The sequence below is a fragment of the Ursus arctos genome, unplaced genomic scaffold, assembly GCF_023065955.2.
Source record: "Ursus arctos isolate Adak ecotype North America unplaced genomic scaffold, UrsArc2.0 scaffold_4, whole genome shotgun sequence".
Taxonomy (NCBI): Eukaryota; Metazoa; Chordata; class Mammalia; order Carnivora; family Ursidae; genus Ursus; species Ursus arctos.
In genome coordinates this window covers 57,614,912-57,635,666 of record NW_026623056.1, presented here as the reverse complement: position 1 = coordinate 57,635,666, position 20,755 = coordinate 57,614,912, and the positions used below count along the sequence as shown (strand labels likewise).

The 20,755-nt window shown below is 37.4% G+C and overlaps 1 long non-coding RNA gene across 3 annotated transcripts in view; it reads right to left on the bottom strand.

Moving 5' to 3' along the window:
• Positions 1-20,755, bottom strand: part of LOC130542594 (uncharacterized) — a 64,803-nt gene that overhangs the window by 32,490 nt on the left and 11,558 nt on the right. For 2 of the 3 annotated variants that reach the window (XR_008957254.1, XR_008957252.1), the window contains 4 exons: positions 19,047-19,166; positions 14,728-14,810; positions 8,350-8,453; positions 5,551-5,669 (listed from right to left, as the gene is read on the bottom strand). This is a non-coding gene — a long non-coding RNA (uncharacterized LOC130542594). The remainder of the gene's footprint in view (positions 1-5,550; positions 5,670-8,349; positions 8,454-14,727; positions 14,811-19,046; positions 19,167-20,755) is intronic. The other variant, XR_008957253.1, reaches the window with a different exon arrangement.

Genomic DNA, 20,755 nt, shown 5'->3' with positions numbered 1-20,755 from the left:
GTACTTAATTTTGGCCTTGTGAAGACTAGTATATAAATATATATTAATAGATATAATTGACATACTTTTAGGAAAAATATCTATTGGACTTAGCAAAATTCACTTTAGGAAATTTCCAAGATAATTTTTTAAATTACTTAAAGGTGTGAGAATATTTTTACATTAGCATTTATGGGCCATGGAAATATTTCTTAAATACAAGACAGAAATACCAAGATAAAATTTTTCAAAATGGCTGTTTTTGCTTTATAACTTGTTGAAACAGAGCCTTTCTTGTGGAATCAGAAATTTAACACATCAGCAAATATGCTTGCTAACTTGTAATGTGTGTGAAATGACTAGCAAGTTTTATTTAAATTGTTATTACACTGTGTGTTTTTTCAGCTCTGACTATGCAAGGCATGGACTCATTATAGTATAAATCAAAGAAATTTCTATTTGAAAAACATCATAACTAGATCCCCAAATAGGTCTTCCTTATGATCTTTTCAGAAATGCACAGGTTTTTCCAGACATTATTTAGTTTTAGCATTTGGTCAGTGAATCAATAAATAAAAGGTTGTAACCTCGATGGACATCGTAAAAGATCTGATGCCAGGTGTGGATGTAAAAGACCAAGCATTTTGGGGACATGATCTTGGCAGCTCTTCCTGAAAGCGTTATACACTCTCTGAGCCTGGGACCATATGTTATTCATCTTGAGTCTAGCACAATTTCTGACACATAGTAGGCAGTTAAAAAATATTTGTTGAATGGAAAAATGACTGAATGACTGGATGTACTTAACTGTTCCTGCTTAGCATTCAGAGGCTATTTTTAAAACTGTTGGAGTGACGAATATACTCATTGAAAACAGCAGAAAATATTTTCCTTTCACAAATCTCCAAGGAGTTTTGATAGGTATGTTAGCTCCCCAGTGTGCCAAAAGCTCCAGTCACTGTTTTCTTTTTAACGCAAGCACGATGAAAGTCTTTGGTTAAATCCTAAAGAACTTAAGTTTGTACTTCCAGTTGTTCTATTTATGGAAATGTTGATTTTCATGTTGAATTTTCCATTTTAAGGAATATCATTAGTGGTTTTTATGTATGATGACTTATATTCAAAGCAGTTTTTCTTAAAACAATTCTCCCCTGTTAAATACCATGTAACAATTACTTTATTACACCCTGAACCTCATAGCAACTCCAAGATATAGGTATTATAATGATTGTGCCCACTAAAGTAGGCCTAGGTGTGTTAAAGAATATTATTCCACTAGTAACAGGGTCAGATGTGACAGATCCTAAATTATTGCCACTCTACTATGGTCTTTAACAAAGCTATTTTTGTCGGCATTATAAGATGTACCACATTCACTGCTTTCACATATTAATATGTAATTAATCTAATCCTAAATTACATGTAATCAATTTAGAGTTTTTGCTTTAGCAAATTAATTCCTTTATGTCTAGGACCAAAAGTACGTGGCTGGAAATGTTATGTTTCAAAGTATTGTATAATAACAATAGAATTCATTTTTTAATGTTTTAAAATATATAGAATTTCTTTCCCTTTTTCATATTCTTAAGGACATCTAACCAGAGATATAAAAGCCTGAAGAATAAGGACAAAGCTTGCTTATTTTTAAGCACCAGATTTCTTTTTCGTAAGGTAAATATTTTGATAGGTTTTCCCACTTTCCAAAATGCATACATAGTTGTGCCTGGACACAGATCTACTTGTTTATGATATTCTAGTGTTTTTCAGGCAAACACAGCTTCTTTTATTTTTTTTTCAGGCTGTTCTTTTATTAATGTAAATCAATATACCACTAAAATTTCTATAAGACTAATTAAGGAACAAATCTGAAACCATTATTGTTCAGAAATGAGTAGAAAACACACGTATTTAAATTACCCAAAAAAGTGCTTGTATTACTTCTTTAATCTGTACAATTCAGATGTTACTAGCAACGGACCAGACTCTCTGAGAGCCATAATTGTATTCCTATTATGTCATTTGGATGCTCTTAGCTGCTTTTGTATCAGTGAGCCACATCATGGCCATAGAACAGACTGTTTCCTGCCAAAAGCAGCAACACTGTAACAGTTCTCTGTACAAAGAGAGGCAAAGTACTGCCATGTTTATATTTTTGCATTATCCTTGTTTTTATAAGTTGCTTCCATTTTCAAAGTTCAACATTCATCAGGGTGACTATTATGTCCAAAGCAACAGATATAACTATATAATTTAAAAGTTATTTTGATTACTGTGGTAATGTAACAACTGATTCAGTGGGGTCCATATAAAACTTCAGTTCTACTTTATAATACTCTTAGTAACCATATTCTTGCTGTCGGTTGTCTAAATAGACAAATAAATCGACCACTTTAATATGCAACTATTTATGTCAATAAAAATGTGTACGTTTAGATGAAAAGACTTCCCTGATTGTATATACAGAAAATTACGTTTAGATAAAAAGACTTCCCTGATTGTATATACAGAGAATCAATTCCTATCTCAGTCCATTTACATATTTGTTGAATAAATGAATGAACTAAGCCCATCTCAGCTGTTTGCGAGTAAAATCAAACCAGTGAGGCAGTGAGGCCAAAGTAGGAGACTATGGGTTCTCATTTGAATACTATAAGTAATCAGAGAGAGAAAATCTTTCCTTTTTAAAATTATGGATTTGTTTAAATCCTATAATTTGAAGATTAGTGATTTGAGAGCCAAAGGCCTAGATGTTTATCAGTTCTGCTATGTAATGCTATGTGAGCTGTTGCCATTTATTTAACCACACTGGGTCCCAATTATTTCATGGAGACCAGTACAACTTTCCTTGACTCATAACTTTGTAGTGACTAACAAAAGATACAATATATGGTACCAAACAAAAAACAAACAAAAAAATGTAAATTGTAAAGAGCCTTGTTAATAGATTTTCCTTATTAATATAAAGTTGAAAATTGTCTGGAGCTTGCCTTATTTAGAAGGAATCCCTACCCCCAGTAGCTTGTTCCTTTTTAAATCTTTGGAATTTTCCATGTCTATCCCAAGAATAGTAAGTGGTAAATTTCCTTGATAAGTTTATAGATCACAGAGATTAACAAGGAAAGTGTCATTAAATCAGATGACTAACCGTAGCCATCACTCCAGATTGCCTTATGGTTTCATGCACCCAAACCACCGTCATGGTCTTATATGTATGTGTGCATGTGAATGTGCACGCACTCGTGTGTGTTTGTGTGCGTACTTGCTGTGTTTTTGTCTTTATAATAAATGTTTATTATCCCATCAACAAAATATGCAAATTTTCAACTCCCGAATAATCCACTGCATAGAGGAACTAAGTTAACACTCTATATCTTAGAGGAAACCCCTCACAGAAAGAAAATAGATTTATGTTTCCCACAGAATAGCAGAGCAGGAAGACGTTAGACAGGAGAAATAGCTGGCTTGTTTAAAAGAACCAGTCTTAAAAAGTCAGGTTTTATGTTATGTAGAAACGATGGATGCTGCTCGTAAATGGAATCAGATGGCAGTCAGAGGAAGCATATCTGAGAGCTACAGTATTGGGGCCAATTAGACAAATGGGACAGTAGCGCCTCAAGGACAGCATTCATTCGTTGTTACGCTGCGAAGTACTCGAAGGACTTTGAGGATTACACAAGAAAGACGAGAGGAATTTCATGTATTTCAACTTAGTTTCTAGTTGATATTTCAACTTCAGAGATACCATAAACCTATTTTCATGCTAGAGTAACAACACTCCCCCCCAAAAAATCTAAATATCTCTAAACAAATATCGTGATATTCAAGAAAGAAAGAAAATGTGATATTCAAGAAAAAATAACTTTGCTTTCTAGTAGGTAACCAAGAGAAAATACACTACTAATTTCGTGGCAAAAGTAGTCAGTCTTAAAAAATAAAATGAAATTTAGCAATACAGATGGCATGAAACTAATTTCTGAACACCACATAGATAGGTACTTTTTTTCCTACCATGAAAATGAAGAATGACAACTGTTAAGTAGTAATGGGCTTCAGTGGCAGTGATGTGTTATTACAATCAACTATCTAACTCTGTTGGAATGTTACAAAACTTTTGTGCCTATTTAACTACCCAGTGGTCAAGATATGCAAAATTAGCACATTATAGCTTTGAAAAGGAAAACAACTTAGTCCTTATTTTTTTTTTAAGAAAAAGATAATTTTTGGGGGTAAACTGAATTTAAAAATAAACCACAACGTAATAAACAATATGATAACTGAGCGGTAAGCCCATATTCCAAAACCTCTGATATATATTATTCTCTGATGCTAGGAACAAAGAAGTAAAACTTACATATAAGAAATAGACCAAAAATTATGTTGCAGTATTTTCTTCTATGAACTTGGCAAATAATGACTTTTACTATGAAACCGATAAAAGCATTTGGTATGATCTCCATCACATCATTATTTTTTCAGCATGCCTTCAAGTTTCTCTCAGTTACACATGCTATTTGGAGAAGAGAAACAAAGTCAAATTTAGTGGCACATAGCCAATGCTATTAAAGAGAGTTTGGTTTTGCCTTTGGACTAGTTGATATCAGGATGGTGGTAGACGGTGGCTGCGGGGGGCTGTCTTTAGGTTAGCAATGTAGGAAGAAGTACTTTGGGATGTAACAAAGTTTAACTTCTATAATTATTTTTCAGTGAGCACTTTGAATCAAGCCCTAGGCTGTTAATGACTCAGTTAGTGTAGAAATTTGAAAATTCAGAGGGTCTTGGGAGAAAAGAAAAAAATCACCCTGCACTGAAATATTTAGAAATACTGTCTTTTTTTTCCTCCAAGGCTCAAGCAATATTATTTCTGCCTCACTGCTGTAGTTTAAATAATGTTGAGCTAAAGTACAGAAGGACTTCACTGGTATAAGCAACAGATGCAGTGAAACTCAGATACATTGATGATGATGTCGATGATATATCTAGCACGTACACAGCACTTACTATGACCTGGAATTGTTCTAAAACACATAGAGAATAGATGACAGATGATAGATAGATAGATAGATAGATAGATACATATAGATAGATTTATATATAACAATGTAGATATGTAGAGATATATATACACAGAGAGAGAGAGAGAGAAAGAAACAGAAACAAAGAGAGACTATCTATATCACAATTCCTTATGTGGCAAATACTATTATCTCAATGTCAAAAATAGGAAATCAGCACCGAGAATCTAAGAGCTTTTCACGATCGAACAGCCCACCAGGTGTGGAGGCAGGGCTCAAAATCAGAAGTGGGAAGGCCTTGGAGTCTACGTGCTAAACCTCTCCACCAAAGTGGATTTCACTGTTCGTTAAAGCCCCAAACATTTATGAAGAAGAAAAATTCTGAGTCACATCCCCTAAATCTGCCTTCAGGCAAATAACTCTGGTCATGTTATTTTTTATTGCTTCTCACTCCCAAGTGGTTCAAACACTTGCCAGACTTCAAAGTCTGCCATATTTCAGTTTGAACCCTGACCAACACATCACTTACTCCACGTGTGATTTGGGGTTAATCACTTACCATTCCTGAGAATCCGTTTCCTCACCTCTAAACAATCAGGAATAATCATTTCCTTCTACTACTGTACACAGAATTAAGCAAAGATCAACTTATTGTTTGTGAAGTTCTTGGCGTAGAGCCTAGAAAATGGAAAAAGCAGAATAAATGGCATTATTTTTAATATAATTGTTGCCATCATCTTCATCATCATCCTCCTTTGGCATGATGTTCAGATTTTTAGACAAGCAAATAATATGAACTAAGCATTTCCTACATACATATGGAATAATGAATACGTGTTCGTGTGATCCTGCAACATATTGTAGAATATCAGCACTACTGTATCAACATTTGTACTGTTTTAGAGAATATTAGCCCTATACATTAAACTGAGAAAGTATGCTTGGGATATGCTTAGGATCTCTCGGGATGTTTCATTTGTATTAATACATGCATTTCCAATGTGTACCCACCACCCAGGCTTCCTTCACTGAACCAAAGTTGTATTCATAACTATATCCATTTGACTTCAATTTAATCCCTGATAAACTTTTGTGGTTCAGCCCGTATCTTTATCCAAGTCTTTGGATCCATCTTTTTCTACAATAAGAGACCTAATAACTGGGGCGCCTGGGTGGCTCAGTCGTTAAGCGTCTGCCTTCGGCTCAGGGCGTGATCCCGGCCTTCGGGGATCAAGCCCCACATCAGGCTCTTCCACTGGGAGCCTGCTTCTTCCTCTCCCACTCCCCCTGCTTGTGTTCCCTCTCTCGCTGGCTGTCTTTCTCTAATAAATAAATAAATCTTTAAAAAAAAAAAGAGAGACCTAATAACTTCTGTAATTAACTGCACTTAAATATGTTTAAGGAAAACCGACATCTAACACAAGAAATGCTTTTCCTTTGAGCCATCTTTGAGGAGTGAAGGCCAATTTCAGATTCCAAATTCCTCATTTAGATAGTCTCCCGATCTTGAACACATCTAAAAAAATTATATGTGTAAAGAAAAAAGAAAAAAAAAAAACAACCCATGTTGGTGATCCTGCTTTAAACAGATTTAATATTGAAATTATATTGTAAATGTATAACAAAGACTCATGTTTTCTTTAATAAGAGAAAAAGAGTTTCTCTAAGAATTCTTCTTTATACGTGAATCTAAGAGCCTGAAAATCTCATTTGGTTCAACAAACACTTATATAGTACCTACTAATAAAATTCGCTATTATTTGTTATCCACTTCACATTAGATAGACCTTTTAATTTTGGAAATAATCCCACAAGGTATCTTATGGGACATAGGGTATTACCTCCATTAAAAACAGAAGGAAACTGGGGCACCAGGGTGGCTCAGGCGGTTAAACCTCCAACTCTTGATTTCCACTCAGGTCATGATCCTAAGGTCCTGGCATCGAGCCCTGAGTTGGGCTCTGTGCTCAGCATGGAGTCTGCTTGAGATTCTCTCTCTCTCCCTCCGCCTCTGTGCCCCTCTTCCCATGCTTGCTCGCTCTCTCTCTTTCAAATAGTAATTGTTTTTTTTAAAGAGGGAAACTAGGGGCGCCTGGGTGGCACAGCGGTTAAGCGTCTGCCTTCGGCTCAGGCTGTGGTCCCGGCGCTGTGGGATCGAGCCCCGCATCGGGCTCCTCCACTATGAGCCTGCTTCTTCCTCTCCCACTACCCCTGCTTGTGTTCCCTCTCTCGCTGGCTGTCTCTATCTCCGTCGAATAAATAAATAAAATCTTTAAAAAAAAAAAATAAAGAGGGAAACTAAGACCAAACAGATGAATAGTACAGAAGACACAAAGCTGTCACTGCAAGTAAACCTTGCAATCTACCACAGTGGGAGACAACCATGAACACAAATAGCTTTACACAAGGCATGACATAAGCTAAATTATAGAAGCGAAATACTTTACATGCATAGAGTGAGGAGCCCATGATACTGACTGGAGAAAGCTAGATACAACTGGATAGAATGAGTGAACATCTGAAACTGTGGAAGAGGACTGTTCAGGCAGAAGAAACAATTTAAGCGAAGGCACAAAGGTGTGCAAGTGTAAAGCAAAATCAGAAATGAGTGAGCTGTCATGTGCAGTTGTGGCATGGAACGTGTGAGGAGGTCTGCTCTTAAACTTCAGCACATATCACAATCACTCGGTAGTGGACCCAAGAATTTTTATTTCTAACAAGTGACAAGGTTATTCTAATGCTTCCAATTCAGGGAGTGCACGTTGAGAACTACTACTAGGGGCGTATGTGTTGCTAAGTTTACTTCTGAATTGAAATTAATTGCGGAATAGAAGATAATATATGTTTATAATTAGTCAAACAAGATGTCTAATTTTGGCCTATGCTGTTAAAATCCTTTGAGTGAAAGTGTGATTGAATAGAACCCCAAAGGGCCTATTGAGAAAGGACTTATCACAATGGAGTCAGCAGCTCATGTGACTGTATGCTGGAGTGCCTTAGAGCCTTAAGGATGAAAGCACTGTTAATATTGGCATAAGACCAAGCTGCTTCCAAGAACAAAAATTAAAGTCGCAATCAGCTCCCCGGCTGTAGCAACATATCAACAATACACTCCAAACGGAGACTAGAGCAACAGAGCAACTCCATGTGACATATGCTAAAGGATTCCATGGGAGACCAAAGAAAGGTCTTTGAAGTGCCTCATCTCTGTGAAGATCTATTGCAAATGGTCTACGAATTTGCGCACAGCCCAAAAGTGTCTCGCCGAAATAGATAGGCGAAGTTAAAGTCCACCTCTAATACCCTGATGCTTGACATTGAAGCCAGGGTACAGTTTTTACTGGCACAAAATATTCACCGGACCAGATGGTTCATCCTCTTCTAATTCATCATTCCACTTCAGGAGTCTATCTTTTCATTCAAACCTAGTAAGCCAAAGAATTTGGGCCAATTTGTCCATTCCTGAAACAGAGGAAGAAAACAACCACAAGCATAATGTGGTACTGTAATAGTTGGTTACATGACTATAAGTAAGTGGTCTAATTCTTCTGGGCAACAGTGTCCTAAAACATAAATTGACATGGTTGGAATAAGTAATCTCAAGTGTTCTTTCATCCCTGATATCTCATAATCTCATGTTTTAGAATAAAGGAAGCCAGTATGCGAATAGAAAAGAAATCATGAGCCCTGACACTGAGCAGCTCTGGGTAGAAATTCACATTCAGAATATTTCCTTCCTGAGTGGTTTTAGATGCACCATTTAATCTGAGTTTTAGTTTACTCATCTGCAAAATGAGGATAATGATTCTTACTTCATAAGAACAAGCAAAACTGAAGAACAATGAGTTCCAACATAAATATTTTGTTCAAGTCACTGAAGCAAAAAATTGCTTCCATTATTTGTCTGCCCTTGGTAAAATAAAAAACCACACAGAATGAAAATTCACACCTACCCGCATATCAAATCTCCCTTCGTCCAATCCTGGAAGGTTTAAATCTATAGATAAATTTCTTTAAAAAGATAGTAAAGAAGGAAGGAAGAGATAGAAACAGACGGAAGAAAGAAAGAAAGAAAGAAAGAAAGAAAGAAAGAAAGAAAGAAAGAAAGAGAAAGAAAGAAGTCTTTTAATTCTAGGGGAATTCTTTCTTTTTAATCCAAAGTGACGAAATCAAATCACGGCAGTGCAAATATATACAGGCCATGTGAAAAGTTACTATAAAAATTAAATGGTCAACAGCTATATATATAAAGTATGACCACAAAAGGAACAAACAAGCAGCCCAAGAAATATTTAACAGGTATCTGTATAGAGAAAAGATTCAGTTTTTAACATGCCAAATTCTCAGAAGGGTCCTTAAAGAATAGGAGTGCTATACTATTTTCCAGGAATACTGGAAATACTGTGGGCACAGAGGGTCAAACAAAACCCTATTTGAATCTTGATTCCAACAGTTGCACTCCAGTTATGTGACTTGGGGTCAGTTATTTACACTTTCTCAGACTTAATTCCCTCCTTTATCAAATATGGATAATATTACCTACTTCTCTAATAAGTCTGTTGCTTATTAACCAGACAACCCCATGACAAAATCAATGTAGACACTCCCACCCCTGTTTCTGAGCTATCTCTCAGTATTGTCTCTTCTGAGGATTAAATATGATAATGTATTGAAAGTACTTGCTGTAGTATTCGTTCAATAGGTATCACCTTTATTAATATTAAAGGTTAGTATTAAAGTACTCAGGTTACATTGAGTTAAAGATATTTACCTATGGATACCATCATTTCAATTATTTTAACACCCTATGATTTTTTTAGCTTTGTGAAACTAAAATATTTACATTTCTCTCAAAAACTGGAAAAAGTTAAATGAAGATAAAGAATTTTCTAAAGATTCTGTTACTTTTCATGGGACATAGGAGAATCATGGCCACTTCAAGATGCATTTTTTCCATACAAGTCAAATCCTATTACTACCATTTCTCAGTGTTAGTCAATTTATGCAAGCAAGGAAACATAACACAAGCAGTGTCTGCCTAAAACACAAGCAGGAGAGGCAGCCATCTTTGTGTGTGCCCTGAACATTGTTTTTCACAAATTCCAAAATGATAATTACCCAACAAATACCCTTTTATCTTCTCAGTACCTGAAATTCCAAATTTTAGTGTTTGAGTTCAAAGCTGATCCCTCTTATTATGTTCAAATACTCCTGAAAACCATACTTTTTAATATAATCATGGGTCTCCATACTTACCATCCTATGCAATCATGATTTTGACCACCTGCCTCCCCTGACATAGCCAGCCTTATAATCCAGGTGACTTTTCCAATCCTTTTTGGTTGTGTACTTAAAATCCAAATGTTAGCCCATTTGAAATGATTAAATGATCAGTAATAGTATTCAAGCTACAAACTAAACGCTCTTTTACTATTATAAGTAAATATGTAGGCACATTGTACAGATTTTGAAAAATACAAAAGTTAAATAATAAAATCTGTATCCTTTTCCACTCAGAAATGTCTTGTATGAATAGCAACAAAAAAACTCATATCCTACTATTGTCATATATCCTAAGTATTTTCCCTGGCGAGTAAATATTGTTGAACTGTTCTAATGAGTGTGTAATATGCATTCACACATTTGTACTATAATTCATTTCAAAAACTCTTACTATTGATGCCAAGTTTTTGGTATCATAAATGGCGTTACAATAAATATAATTATAAATAAACGTGAGAATTATGTATTATTTTAAAATACCTTCTTAACAGGGGAATTCCTGATCCAAGGTTAATAAACAGAGCGACTTTTGGTAAGTACTTTATTTTACTTTCCAGGAAGATTGTAGCAATTAACATTAAATATGATCGCTGTTTAAAATACTTCCGTCTAATTGCGGGGATACCCCACTGGCTCAGTCGATGCAGCACGTGAATCTTGATCTCAAGGTGTGAGTTTGAGCCCCGCCCATTGGGGATGGGTTAAAATTTAAAAAGTAAACAAAATAATTCCAGTAACATTTACTTTTAGTTTAATGGAATTATAATTCATGTTCATTGCAAAAAATTTAGAAAATACAGGAGAAAAATTTTTAAATCTACTAAAAATGTTTCATTTATAATGAATAATTGTTCCCCTTTTCACCAGAGCTTTTGTGTGTACATTATAAACATATTTTTTAAAGGACAATTAAGAATATATACTTTTGAGCTCTACTTTTTTTTTTACATTGTATTGTGAATATTTTCTAACATTCAATTCTTCTTTTTTCTCCCCTATCTCAATCAACACCACTGTCTACACTGTTACTCTTATCAGAAACAGAGGAATCACTCCAGACATGACTTTCTTTTATCCAACACAACAGCTTACCAGCCCTCAAATGTCCACCTTAGAATAACCCTCACGAGCCTCAGCTTTCCTCTGATGCTATTTCCACTGTTTTTCGCACTCATGTTACCACAAATATCTTCTACTTGCTCTTTCTATGTCCAATCTAGCCATTTTATATCCCATACTCCACCAGGCTGGAGAGCGTTCTTTCTATTGTTGAAATAAAGCCCTGTCATGCCCGTGTTTACAATGATTCATTTAAGATAAAATCCTGGTTTTTCAATGTGACATTGTTCGCATTTACTTCTTGGGCTTCAAGTTGCCCTCAGGCAATGCCCCACTTGCTCTGTGTGTTGCTCTTTCACGAGTATGTAAATTCCATATTGGAAGGCTCCCACAGGGACCAAGCTGGGGCTCTGGACGCACACTACCTATATTTAAGTTCTGGCTGTGCCCACTGACTTGGGGCACAGCTGACTTTGGGCAATTCACTTAACTTTTTCGGGTATTTCACATGTAGAATTAGGACGGCAACAGTGCTTGCCCGTGGCATAGTTACGAAGATTGAATGAGTTAATGTTTGTGACATGCTTAGAACAGTAACCAGCACAAGTAAGTGCTATGTGTCTATTAAATAAAGGTCTTTATTTTGCCTGTTAATTGCTTAGTTTATAGAGCCTCTCTAACTTTGAGATCTCTCCAAAAGTGTTTCTTCTGAAACTAGACTGAGCCCCGGGCTTCTACTCTTCTACCGCGGTCCTATCACTTTTCACAGAGTTGATACTATGTACGTTTGTGACTCTCAAAACAGACAGTCGTCTGAGAGGAAAGGTCATTTTTCCTCTCTTCCCCCCAGCAGCTAGCACAAAGCCTAAGCAACGCCCTGCTGCTTGTGGTCTATCAGTATCTGTTTTGCAAATGAATAATATTTTATAACTGGCAGTTTTTATTAAGGTCTTGTTCACCACTTGTTCTTTTTGTGTGCAATATGTTTTCAAGACCCTAGTTACTAAAATACTTTAAGAGCCAAATCTCACATTACAATAAATTACAAACACAGAATCTAATTTTTAAAAGAAACTGAGTCAAAATCCACTTTTATCTAGTATTTTGCTGTGTTTTTTTTTTCATGAAGCAAACAAGTAGCACATGCCACCTAACAGTGCAAATTAACAGCCAACCAGCCGAATTTCTGAGATCACAAAAAGTAACAATCAGCTAAGTACAATGAGAAGACGTGAAGGAAAAAGAAAAAAAGACATAGATCTTACATTAAAAGATCTTGGGCTCTCTTTGATTTCAGAACACACATCTACATGATTATTTAGGAATACCAAAAGTCCTATAACAGGCTGTAATTCAAAGAATAAGCACATTAAGACAATGTAGTGTCCCCAGGTATAAAAAGGTCATAAACGGAATAAGCAGGACGGACCCGGGTCCACAGTTAAACAGGGTGAGGGAAGTGAGATTTAATTCAGTTTTCAAAGACAGGCCTTTGTACAAGAATGTTAATAGAGAAGGCCACAATAGCTAAGGGAGAGGAATGGCGCACTTAAAATCATGAAAGTGGAAATAAAATGGATAAACGGAAAGCTTTTTGGAGGACGTAAAGCAATTGGCAAATTCTCTCTCCCTGACAGTCTATCAGAAAACGAAATAGGTGAGTTCGCCACAAAGCCTGGAAGTCTTTTTCTACTTGAGTCTTCAATTAATAGGCGGTTAAGACACTTTGTAAATAAAGAGGTCATAAAAATATATTTTTATAACCCCCTTAATGCTAATGTTCCTATTAAGTTTATAACAACAATAATGGTAAATAATACCATAATAATACCATCACAACTGTTTGTAATGAAGATGATGAAGATTACCATTATATTAATAGACGAGGGGAAATAAGATAGGAGGACAAATAAAGATATTCTAGATTATGTTATTTATATACTTGAAAAACTGAACACCTGGGCATCTAAAAAGAATTATCCCCAAGAATATGCTATTCCTTTCCTAATAAAAAGAGCTTCAAAGGAAAATAAATAAATTCCAAAGTCTTTTTGGTCTCCAAGTCGCTCTTATACAAGAGGAATTTGATGAGTTAAGTACAAATGCATAAGAAACATGTGGATTGCATTTTCTTTAAAAATACACAAGGGCTTAAAAATTAAGGAGAAAAAGTGTTTGGCACAATGCATTTTTCATGAAGCCAAACCAAAAACATTCAAGACCGTTTCAGACTGTAGTATGACCTTCAACATTGTTGTGTTTATATCTGTTAAATTAATCTAAAAATAAACACTATTTTTAAGTAGGAGAACTGAAGCAATTAAATATTCACCAAGCTATAGATTTAAATGAATAATTCCTTAAAGTTCTGCTGAGTTTCCCTTTTTTTTTTTTTAAATAGTCTCCTATCCAGAGACGCTCAAACAAATGCCCACCATATGTGTCATACTCTGTGTCGATTCCATTATTTCTTCATAATGTTTCTGGTTCACGTAGTGGAGGAGACAACATCTGAATATGTGTAAGAAAAATGTCAACCCTCCCCTAGTGGTAGGATTAACTTAACCACAACTTGTGATCTTCAATTGGTTCAAATGTATTCTCAATTTGAGTCATTTTTTAATACTTTTGGCCTGTGCTTTGTTCTAATCTCTGCCTATGTATTTGTTGCAAAGACACTTTCTGAGATGACATTTTGTTCCTGTAAATAGGCAAGAATGAAACTTGAATAGCTGGGGTGAGCTTCACTGGTGGGTGACTCAAAGTGACAGAACACACACTAGGACAGGCCGTGTCCATCTTGACAGCCTGCCACAACATGGAAAGAACAATGAAGTGAGAAGGCGAAAATTGGTGCTTTTTTTTCATTGTTTGCTGCTGGCTCACCTGGAGCCTCTGTTCAAGCATTTCAATGATTTGGGGCTGTTGCTTTGTTCTTCTTGAACCAGAATTACCATAATGGACATTTTGCTATTTGTCATATTACCCCAGTCTTCATTCATGGTCCTCATCTCCTTCATCCCTTTTATACCAAGCATGAAGTCTTGTTAGTGATTACTTTGCACCTTTCCTCAAAGATATCTTTTTTTTTTTAATTTTCCATTACCAGCTTCCAAAATGGCCCTCATTGCTCTATCCTTAAAATGCAGTTATAAAAAGGGAGAAATCATCCTTCTGTCTTCTGCTTCAAGTATGTCCCCATAGTTTATTGATAAGGATATGTTTCTAAAGCAGAATTTTTTTATTCTACTGCTTTTCTGCTCAATAATCTTCAAGAATATCCTATTGCTCAAATGCAAAAATTCTAAACCAGAATGCTAGAAAGCAATATTTACTCAAATATTTGTTGAAAGAATGAATGTATTCCTCTCATTCACAGCCCTCTAAAACCCACCTCCAAACACCTCTGCTCCTTTGTGAAGCGCAGGAAGTCCCTCGTAGGCAGAACGGTTCTCCCAAGCTGTCCAACCCTTAATCCTGGGAACGCATGGATATGTTATGTTACATGGCAAAAGAGACTTTGCTGATGTAATTAAGATCACAGATTCTAAGATATGAAAGATAACCTGGATTATCCAAGTATGTTCAATCTAATCATGGCAGCCCTTAAAAGCAGACAACCTTTCCTGGTTAGAAGCAGGAAAAAAAAAAAAAAGGCAGAACACGAAGTAAGGGATATGTGGCAGAAGGGAAAGGCAGAGAGATTCCAAAGGTAAGCAGATTTGATGAGCCCCTTACTGGCTCTGATATGGAAGGACCTGGAGAGGCCTCGAGCAGCCCCAATCACACAGCCAGCAAAAAACTGGGAACCTCAATTCTACAAGTACAAAGAACTGGATTTTTTCAAAAACCTGTGTGAGTTCAGAAATACAGATGTTCCCAAATTTTTGATGATCTGACTTATGATTTTTCCAGCTTTACCATGGTTCAAAAGTGACTCACATGAAGTAGAAACTGTACTTCAAATTTTAAATTTCAATCTGTTCCTGGGCAAGCAATATGCAGTGCGATACTCTCCTGACGCTGGGCAGGGGCCAAGAGCAGCAGCTCCCAGTCAGCCATGTGATCACCCGAGTAAACAACTGATACACTTCGAATCATTCTGTTTTTCACTTTCAGACAGTATTCAATTAATTACATGAGATACTCGATAGTTTACTTTAAAGTAGTCTTTGTGTTGGCTGATTTGCCCAACTGCAGGCTAATGCAAGTGTTCTGAGCACGTTTCAGGTAGGAGGCTAGGCTAAGTTATCATCTCAGTAGGTTGGGTGTATTCATGCATTTCTGACTTACAATATTTTCAAGTTACAATGGGTTTATCCAACATAACCCTGTCATAAGTTGAAGAAGATCTATAGACTCTTCTCAGGAATTCATGATAAAAGCCAAGTTGGCCAACATCTTTATTTTAGCCTTCTGAAAATGTCCAGTGGAATCACGGTACCATAAGTCTGTGTTGTTTTAAGCGAAGATTTTGGTTGTTACAGCAGCAACAAAAAAACTAATACGCTCTCAAAAATGCTTTCCTTGAGTTCCACTCATGTGTATCATTGCCTCTTTGCCTCTGATTGGCACTGCTTATCTATGACAATTACACACTGTTTATATCACCTCCTTTCTCAACCCCAATCCACAAAACTTCTTTAAAAAAACTAGAGTGAGTCCCTCATAGAAAAATATTTTAAGTAAGGTTTGAAAAAAAATTAATCTCTTTGTTTGACTGGAAGAAGCAATATACCTTTGGTTTGACTGAAAAGAATACTATACCTATTAGAGCACTTGCTATTATGTATAAAACCGGATTGTTTGATTTATGACTATTGGCATTTAAGAAAGAGAAACACTTTAAGCTGGTACTTAGCAAACCCAAGTATGTAGGTATAGCACTGGGGACCATGTTAAAATGCACATTCTGATTCTAGGTCTAGGTCTGGGATGGGACTGGGGAGTCTTCATTTCTAGTCAGCTTTCACTGCATTCTGACATTTACTTTTTGTGCGATCTTGGGACAACCATTTCAAAATATAAACACAAATTTTCTCATCGGTAAAATGGACATTGTGAGTATAAATGAGGTCATGTATATAAAGGAAACGCTTCTCTTTGTGCCTTATGTCACATGCCCGTGGCCCATTCTAAGCTGCGTTCATCACAGACAGCACGTCACACTTATCACAGCCCATATGAAACACCAGCCACGTTCACTGCTTCTGTGGTACAGCAACCCAGACAATCCCAGCAAGGCAGCCCGGGAATGCGTTAATGTCCACGGACAAATCCGACCATCCGTGGAGCTCAGGAGGTGGTGATGGAGGCCCAAGCTCTGGTTCTTCATTCAGAGAAGCATTCAACACAGTTCTTAAAGAGGTTGAGGCTCACAGGGGGATGAGCCCTAGTTACTTTCAGTGAGGTTCAGTCTCAATTGTTCTCAGTGGGAATAAGCCTTTTTTTTTTTTTTAAGATTTTATTTACTTATTTGACAGAGAGAGACAGCCAGCGAGAGAGGGAACACAAGCAGGGGGAGTGGGAGAGGAAGAAGCAGACTCCCAGCAGAGGAGCCTGACATGGGGCTCGATCCCAGGACTCCGGGATCACTCCCTGAGCCTAAGGCAGACGCCTAACGACTGCGCCACCCAGGGATCCCGAGGGGAATAAGCTTTTTTTTTTCCTTTTCCTATGTCATTTTCCTCATCCCTTCATTTCTGTCTCTAGGAGTCACCTTCCAAATAAACTACATTTTAATAAGTCCTTGTCTCAAGCTCTGCTTTTGGCATCGTACTCATTAATAGTCTCGCCTTCTTTGAAATGGGATTGGGGTGGAAGAGAGAGACTTATGGAGTAGCTCTAATATTTAAACTGTCTAGCGACAATCTAAGGACAGTTTTAAAAATCATGGAAATAGCTAACTTCCTATTTTCATTGGGAGCTTTGGAAAGATAAAATGCCAGCCTGAAGTCAGCTACCTATAAACTCAGAGAATGCTGGGAAAGACAGAAAACCTTCATGGACACTTTTTAAAGATCTTCATTTCCTATAGCTGGGGGTAGACACTGCTGAAATTCCATCCTAGGATTTAACAGTAAAGGTAGAAAAACTGAAGGGAAGACAATGTTTGGCCTTAGTGGGTCTTCTCTGCTAAAATATGGCCAAGATACTGAATATATAGGAACCTGGGATCTGGCAATACTTGGTGTAGCCGAGAACGTGTGTGTGTCAGTGTGGAGACACACAAGCATCTTTGAGAAATTCAATGTGACTGTCCTCTATAGAGCCAAAAATCACAGGAGATGATGATTCCATGAAAGAGAAGCTCCTAGTGTCAGTGAAGAGGACAGTTCCAGAACAGCAAAAGCCAGATACCTACCCATCAGAAGCAAAGTAAACATAATTACAATAAAGCCCAGCAACACTAATATGGCACAAAAGGGGTCTTTCACCTGCAGTGTTCTGTTCTGATGGCAGAGAGACTGTGGTGTGTCTAGCAGTGAAATACACGAGCAGCCAACAAGGGTGTTGCTTGATTTGCAGAGAAATCTCAAGGCTTCTCTTAGACTATACAACAACAACAACAACAACAAAATCACCATTCCTTGCTCAATTTCCCAATCTGAGCTAGCCTCAAATACAGGATCCTATGACCAAAATGGAGATCATTCTCTTGAGGAAAGACTGTGTTATGCCACCCAAAGCATATACAATAAATGTTATGCTAACTCTCCTTAAAGGACCTCTGGCCTTGTGCCAGGGTAATTGTGTATTGAGAAAAAAGAACATCCGAGACCTTTCAAGAGATGTTGAAAACCGAGTTTTACTTAATACTGAAATTAAAATGACCCTAATCCCTGGACATTATCACAAGGACAGTTTTAAATGGTCCTGTAGAACTTGTGGGAGTCACTTGAAATTAGGAAACGGCTAACCAAGAAGGAGAAGGACCCCAGGACTAAAATACACAGACGCAGGAAACAAACGGTGAGAGGGTTGACTTCTATCACCTTCTCCCCCAAGGAACCCAACAGGGAGCCTGTGCTACACGGTTCTACGGTGTTAGACTCTGCAGAGTTCAAGGTCTTCAACCCCAGTTGGAAAATGGTTCTTCTGGGGGATGTACTGAGGGTTCATCCAAAGCTAAAGCTTTAATTTTGCCTAGTCATTTTTGGTTCCTCATGGCTTTAGACCAGCAAGCAAGTAAAGGAATTAGTAAATCGACAGTGTCATTCACCCTAGCATGAATTTCCAAGATCGCTGCCACATAATAAAGGTCCTGAGGAATGTATTGGGCCCTGCAGGGGATCACTACGGTATCTGCTGATGTCTTCATGCTCAGTCATAACACACACAAAAAAGAATTTGCAGCAACAATTGCCTGATAAGGGGTCCTGTAACCAACGCCTCAGACACCTGAGGGACGAAGATCTAGGTTTCTTTATCAGGTAAGCAGCTTCTCTCCGACTGGAGAGCTGACTAAGTGTGAGGGGACTCTAGAACGGATGGTGGTGAAGGGAGATCATGAATACAGTAACAGACTGGGGACCCACCGCTGTAGCAGGAACCTGTTTCACAGTCTTTATTTCATTAGTTCATGGCCAGCCACAATTTCTATGAGTTATTAAAAAGCGTGAACTTATTGTGAGGCAGTAACCGTTCTCAGCTGTGACTAGGCACGCTGTAGCAGACAACGCGAGGCTCTGTGTTAAGATTCCCTGAACCGACCTGCAATTCGGCTGCGCTTGTAGAACTCCATCACTCCGGCAGCATCCCACCTCAGGGGCCTGCTTCCCTTGTCTGCTTCTGTGGAAGTTACAGGAAGCTCGTTCACTGCACACAGCAAGGCTAGGAGGTGTGAGATAATTAGTGCCCCTGAGAAACAACCCTCAACAATGGACAAGAGTTATGATAAAGACCCCAGCTTCCTATCCTTCAGAGAAACAATTCTAAGGGTCCGCAGCAGAACTGAGCCTTAGTTGGCCACAGCGGCAACTCACTCTTTATTGCCATCTCTTCCTGCCTTATCTTATTCAGCTTACTTTTCCCTACGGTCTGTCTACTCTCACTACTACAATAGTTGTGTCAGACATGGAGGGTCCCTAGGTCCCTTCTTCTCAGAGATACAGGCAGCTGGTTAAACCTTTAGAGAAATGTCTGCTCCTTGCTATACACCAAATTCTTCCCACGAGCACCTGCCTGAATGTAATGTGTTTTTAAATGTGTAAACCTAGCATAGTCAAAACTGGAGTAAAACTTTTGTTTGAGATGAAGGCAGTTAGAGCTTAAACTTTGGGAATTATAAAATTCCAGATTCAAGGTAACTCCTAATTGATTCTATTTAAAACAGAACCACTTATCTCAGAAAATGAAGTTGAATAAAATCATAAGTAGGTAAGAGTATGAGTAGTCATGCTGTGATTAATTGATATGAAACATAATCATTTTATCAGACTAGATATGCCCAGTGAATAAATATGAACAGTTAGAACCTTTTCTAAAACTTTAAATATATTTTAAAAATATATTATTTCTGCATATATTAGACTCAAAGACTGTAAAAGAAGTCCTAGGATTGTAGACTGTTAAACAGAAAGTCCCATAGAGTATGTCTAATCCCATCCTCTGTCACTTTGTCATCCTTTTGGCTCAGGAAAAACAATGCAGCATTAAGGTTAAACCTAGAATCAGGAGGCAAATCACCTAGGTTCCAAGCCTGGCTGTGACCAACTTACCCAACTTCTCTATCTACCAGTTTCTCACCTCTGCAATGGGGGTGACCATGGGAGTAGCCAGTCACAGGCCTATTGGAAACTTGAGTGACTTAATACATACCAGACCTTAGGAGAATTTGTCACATACTAAGAGCACAATAAGTTTTATTATTTTTGTTTTTCCTCCTTTAACAACTGTTTATTGAGTACCTACTGGACGCATCACTGACCAGGTACGGAAAATATAAAGATGACTATCATGGTCTTTGCTTTCAAGATACTGAGAAGCTAGGAGGAGATGAACACAAGATCGCACAGGACAATAGTGCAATGAACAGAATGAACAGATTTTCTTGGGGCAGTCCCTACAGATGAGAGGATATTGTAACCAGCTCTTGAAAGTTAAGGAAGAGCTCTCTGCGAAGTTGCTGCTGCTGCTGACGATAATAAGAAATACTAATTAATAATACAATCTTCAGTTAGTGGCTAACATTTGCTGGGTCCTTACAATAGGCCAGACAATTTATAATATCAATATGTATTATTTTGTTTAATCATCAGAAAGATCCCGTGAATTCAGTTTCATTTTTATCTCTAACCTTGAATTTAGGAAACTTAGGCCCAGAGAGATAATGACATTTTCTCAAGGTCACTGGGAGAATAAATGGCAGAGCTGCGAACTGAGCACAGCAGAAATGTGTCTGAAGCATTGAGACAAACAGC